Source organism: Leptopilina heterotoma, unplaced genomic scaffold (genome assembly GCF_015476425.1).
Source record: "Leptopilina heterotoma isolate Lh14 unplaced genomic scaffold, ASM1547642v1 Lhet_144, whole genome shotgun sequence".
Lineage (NCBI taxonomy): Eukaryota > Metazoa > Arthropoda > Insecta > Hymenoptera > Figitidae > Leptopilina > Leptopilina heterotoma.
In genome coordinates, this window is record NW_025110862.1 from 51,393 (window position 1) to 57,867 (window position 6,475).

Here is a 6,475-nt window from a genome sequence, read left to right on the forward strand (position 1 = left end):
CTATTATTATGATTATGATCAATATAATATTATTTTCATTATTATTATTATAGTTCATTATTAATACTATTATTATTATTATTTTCATTATTATAGTTTATTATTAATACTATTATTATTTTTATTATTATTATTATTTTTATTATTATTATCATTTTTATTATTATCACTACTAATTTTATTATTATTAATAATTAAGAAATTTATTAATTAATTAATGAATTTAATAATTAATTAATACTTTTAAATTTTGAACTATTTTATTTAATTTTAAACAGATTTGTTGTCGCATTTTTAAAAATTATTTAAAATGTTTTTTTAATTATTTTTAAAAATGCGACTTTTTTTAACTTATTTTCAAAAATTAGGACTTTTTCGATTTTTCTTTCAAATCTTTGCAACAAAAATACCACATTTTTAGTATAAAAATTCTACCGCGCAACATATTTCGATTTTTACAGTGTTATAAAAATAACTATAGACAAATCTTTGAAAATTATAGGTATTTTTGAATAATTTTTTTACGATAATAAAATTTTTAAAATATATACGTATAGGTAAAAAAATTTAGAATGATTAAAATTTTGTAAAATTTAATTGGAAATAATTTATTTTTTTCAAGTATTTTTATTACAATTTTTGAAAATCAACTTTTAAAGAATTTTTATTGCAAATTTTGAAAATAATTGAATTTTTGCGAAGAATTTTATTAAAATTGTATTACTTGTGAAAATAATTGAATTCTTATTAAGATAATTGAATTATTGTGTCAAAGAATTCTATTTAAATTTTTGAAAATAAATATTTTGCAGAGAAAAATTTTATTATTTGTGAAAATAATTGAATTTCAGGCAAAAAGTTTATTATTTATGAAAATAATTAAATTTTAGACAAGTTTTGTGTCACAATTGTTTTAAAACATTGAATTTCTACAAAGAATTTAATTATTTATGAAAATAATGCAATTTCTGACAATAATTAAATTAAAATTTTATTATTTAAAAAAAAAATTGAATTCTTATGAAAATAATTGAATTTCTGCAAAGAATTGTATTATCTGTGAAAATAATTTAATTCTTGCCAAGAAATTGTTTAAAATTCCTGAAAGTAATTGAATTTCTGCAAAGAATTTTTATTATTTGTGAAAATAATTTATTTCTCGTCAAGAAATTTTAAATAATTTACGAAAATAATTTATTTCTTGGCTAGGATTTTATTTAAGTTTTCGAAAATAATTGAATTTCTGCAAAATTTTTTTATTATTAGTGAAAATAATTAAATTGTTTTCAAGAGGTTTTTTTTTAAATTTCTTAAAAATTAAATTCTTTCTAGAAATTTAATTATTATTATTATAGAATTTATTTCTTGATGCTACAAATAATGTTTTACATCTCTTACAGCCTTAAACATCTCTTACAGCCTTAATCTAAAAATTTAATTTTTTTGAACAATTTTTGAAAATAATTGAATTTCTGCTAATTTTTTAACATTCAATTATTTTTAATATTTTCAATTACATATTTCGGAAAATTCAAATACATAGGTGTACAATAAAAATAATATTGAAATTTTGTAGAATATCGTTTTTCATCTTTCGCTGGTCCGAAAACAATTTGAGGGAAATCTACTGCATTCACTGTTTCCGCTAGTCAAGATGTTATTCTTCGAAGTCACAATAAAGGAGGGTATCGCTTATGCTAAGTCTACAACAACAATAACTTTAAAAGGTAAATTCTTTTTGATTCCACAAAATTATAATTTTGTTTTAGTGTATCTAAAGACATCTGGATCTATTTTTTCTCTCTCATTCTAATTGTCAAGGATTCAAATAAAAACTTTAATAATTTAAACAGAGCCTTCCGCTTTGTGAATAAATCAGGTATGAATGTACCGATACCGGACAATTTAAATATAAATAATTTGGGATATGTTTAGTGTCCTTCTGAGACAACTATCATTTTCCTGGTAAATTTAAAAATTTCTCCCTAATCGTGTTTTGTGGCAATATCGAAAACTCTTCTCTCCCTGTTTCTGTAGAAATGAATTAGCAACTCTCCGAAAAATGCAATAATTGAAAGCACATAGCTGAAGCAAAGAATCCAAATTAGTGAGTCCAATAGAGTTGATTGATCTTGCATGAGACTGATTTCTGTTGTTTTTGTTTTCACCGACGTGAATAATTCTCCGAACCATTTTTCCTTGATACCAGTTTGAGTGAGACGATTCATGTTCTTCTCGAAACGAAAACCACTGGGAAAATTGGGTTCCATCATTATTGTTTTTGGTGTTTCCATAAAAACTTCAGGTACTATTTTTACCATTGCAAAACCATCGCTAGTGATATATTGAGAGACAGCAATTTTTGCGATTAATTCTTTGAGAATACAGGTGACATTCTTATGTATTGCAACCATTCGTATGCAATTTTGTTCATTTGAGAAAATACGTGTTTTTTGCAATAAATCCTCGATTAGTTTATCATTGTCAAGGGCAGCTGCGGCCTCAATACCATTTACACTGAAAAATACAGTGAGATCCGATTTATTCACATCGTTTAGATTTGAGAGGGCATTTTCTGTTTGTACCATTATTTCGATGTCAGTCAACAGGGAAAATACTTCTGACGAAAGAAGCGTAAAGCCGAGAAAAGTGAATGGAAAGAGAATTCGATCTAAACTGTTTTTTGGATCTCTTGAAATGCCAATACCAAGGAGCATTTGAAAAATGCTGAAAAAACTCCAAAATTTGGGGTCGACGGGTAGAATTTTGACGGAGATGCAGAGGAATATTATCAGACATGTTGTTAGTGAGAATAAAATTAGAGATGTTGTTATTGAGAAGGATTTGTTCGATGTTCTTGTAATTGGTACGAGCATGAAGTAACGGAGGTTTTCGTTTTCGAAGGCAAAAGTGTTGGCGTAGATATTGTCGCAGCCGGACGGAATTATTAGAGATGTGGTGAAAAAATGGAATTCGTTATGATAGAGTTTGTAAAGTATACCAGTGGATTTATTCCGTTGACAGGAAGCTCTACCTAGTTGAATTTTTGGATAGGAAACTTCGGAAACGACGAAATTTTGTATTTTTGCTAGAATTTGACGAAGGTTTACCTGCAGTCCGGATAGTTTGATGGTATGACCGGAGGAATTTTTTTGGAGATTGACGTACGGCCAACTGTGCGATGAGGAAACTTTCATCTCGAATTTCTCTAGATTATCCAATTTGTTGGGGAATATTATTTCCCTGGCGGAGAATTTCTTTCGGGTATAAATTTTTTTGTAGGGATTAAAACGATGCATTGTTAGATATTCTTCTCGACTTGGAAATTCTTTCCGAATTAGATTCGTTTTCGAATTCCAAGTGGAATTTGATGGCGAAATCTCCATCAGTTCTAGAATTGTTAGGTCCAGTATTCTTTTGGACCAGGCGAAATGAAGTAATTTCTCCGAATTTATTCTTCCTTGCTGGAGGATTAACAAACAACGGGGATGAATTGCCCCTCCGGAAATTTCTGCCATGTACTCTAAAGTTTCCTTTGGATCTGTCTCTTCTGACAGAATTATTAAAAATCGAGTCGTTATTTGAATACTTCTAGAAGATGCAAACCTTTGAACAAACTCTGGTTTAGTTTCGAGAAAATTGATCAATTTTAATGAAACCTTTGCTGCTATGCTCTGCAAAACTTGTTGGAGAATGTTGTCATTTGCCATCCCGTCAATCATCACTATTGTCTGGAATGTGTCGAATTCTCGTTTCCATATCGTGTCAAGAATCTGCACCCATTTTCTCGTTTTGGTTCTCTCTTCCCTACTGATCGCTAATGTGAACAGGAGGATTAAAAATCTGATTAAAGGATAATTTCTCATATACATTTTTGAAAAAATTTTCTTGGAATAATTTTGGTATTCAGTAAGAATAACTAGAAGCAAGTTTTTCTATTTTGTAAGCTGCTGTCTTCGGTTTGTTGTGAAGTTTTCCATTCGCTAGGCAACTGCATAAATATTTAATACAGATACATAACTGTATCATTATATTGTTTACAGCAAACATTGAAGGCAGCGAAGTTCATATATTGTCGAGCAATTGCAGGAACATAGTAATTTTCGAAACAATTTTTGCAACTAGTTTTAGGTCCAACAAATATCGTGAGTTTGGAATCCATTCCGCTGGTTTAGGTAAGAAACCCATAAGATTTCGACAAAGAATACAACTACCGACGTTGCATAACCAAACAATAGGATCCAAAGCAAAATTACCAATAGACTGTATTGATCCTGCACGAAACTGATATCTGCCGATATTGTCGTAGCCAACAAGAAACCGTCATTAATCCATTTTAATTTGAGACCCGTCTGAGTAATGCGATTCATATTTTTCTCTAAACGAAAAGCACTGGGGAAATTTGGTTCCATCATTAATGCTCTCGGTGTTTTCAAAAATGCCTCAGGTATTATTTTTATCATCGCACTGCCACTTTCTGTCACGAATTTACTGAGAGCTTTCCTAGCAGTATCCTCCTTTACAACACAAGAGACATTCCCGTAATTCACAAGCGTCCGAATACAATGATCCTCATTGAGGAAAATTTGTGTTTTCTTCAATAGATCCGCTATAGCTTTGATATTGTCTATTTCCATAACAGCATCTTTATTATTTTGACTCATCATTGGTATAAGATCTGAATTGTTCACGTCGTCAAATGACAAGACTTGATCATTTTTTTGTACCACAATGATGACATCAGTCAGCAGTGAGTACAATTGCGAGGAAAGGTACATGAAATCGAAAAGAATGAATGTTAGAAATATTCGATCTAATTTGTTCCTCACGTCCTGATGAACGGGAATTATTAGTAGCATTTGAAAAATGTTGACAAATCGCCAAAATTTGCTATCGAGGGGAAGAATTTTAACAGTTAGGGTAATGAAAATTAGTAGGCATAGTGTGAATACAACAATGAGAAGTGTTGTTGTCGTTATTGTTTCAAAGGATTTTTCTGTGTTTTTAGTGGGTACTAACATGAAATAGAGGAAGTTTTCGTTTTCAAAAGCAAATGTGTTAACGTACTCTTTGCAAGTTGAAGGAATTATTAGACTATTTGTGAAAAAGTTAAATTTGTTGTGATAGAGTTCGTTAAGTATGCCAGTGGATGTATTCCTTTGACAAGAAGCTCTGCCTATGGAATTACCTGGATAGGAAATTTCGGAAACACGAAAATTTTGCAGTTCTGATAAAATTTGCCTAAGTTTTATCTGTAGTCCAGAAGAATTGACAGTATGTCCGGAGAGATTGCTTTTTACGATGACAAGCGGTGGACTGTTCACCGAAACGACTTTCATTACAAATCCCTTTAGATCGTTCAATTTATTTGGGAAAATTACTTCTCCTGGGGAATATTGACGTTGGGTGTAGCTTTTGTTGTACGGATTATAGTAATGCAGCATTAAAAATCGACATTTGAGATCGACAGCCATTTGCTTCGAATTCCAATAGTTGAATTGTCGCACAGAATTTTTGGAAGTTTCCTTTACCTCAAGAATCGTGAGATCTAAAATTCCTTTAGACCAGGCAAAACGAAGTAATTTCTTTTGATTCACGTGTCCTTTTGATTGGATCATCAAACAGCGTGGATGCGTTGCGCCTCTAGATATTTGCAGTAGATGTTTTAAAGGTTCTTTTGGATCTGCTGTTGGATCGGAAAGAATTATTAAAAATTGTGTTGTCATCTGAATACTTCGGGAAGCAATGGACGTTCGAATATTTTCAGCTCTTACTTGACGAATGTTTATTAATCTCGATGGTACATTCTCAAGTACACTTTGCAAAAGTTCCTCCACAATTTGGTCGTTTGTTTTTCGATCCATTATGATGATTGTTTGGAAGAAGGTAAACTCTCGTCTCCACTTTGCTTGAAGATCTTGTACACAATCTGTAGTTTCGAAATTTTTATTTCTACTCATTGCAGTTGTAGTTAATGAAATTAGAATTAGTAATTTAAGAAAAACTTTAGGAGACATTTTCTGGAACTGTATTCAAGAGTATTGATTTAATTTGAAATGATGTAACTTTCTTTACCTTGAAAACCGTTTCCGTACAGTTACAGTTGAGAGACTGTTTACCAGAAATTACTTTTCCTTCGTGGTACTCTTTCTGTTGTATTACTTTTTAATAAAATTAAAGATTAAGATAAAAACGATAGTCATCAGTGTTGTATTTAGCAATATCGTAAAAGTAAGAAATCAATAACATTTCGTTCGAGGTTAGATTTTATTTCCACATGACAAACTTATACAGTGCAAATTGTTCTCCCTTTAATTATAATTTATAGTATATATTGTATTTTATATTAATATTGTCTGTAGGTGATAAAACGTTTAATACGAAAATTATCCATAATTTATAAAACTTGAAATAATTTTTATCTAAAACATTTCAATTTGTAGACATTATACTAATTACAGTAGCAAACGTTTAG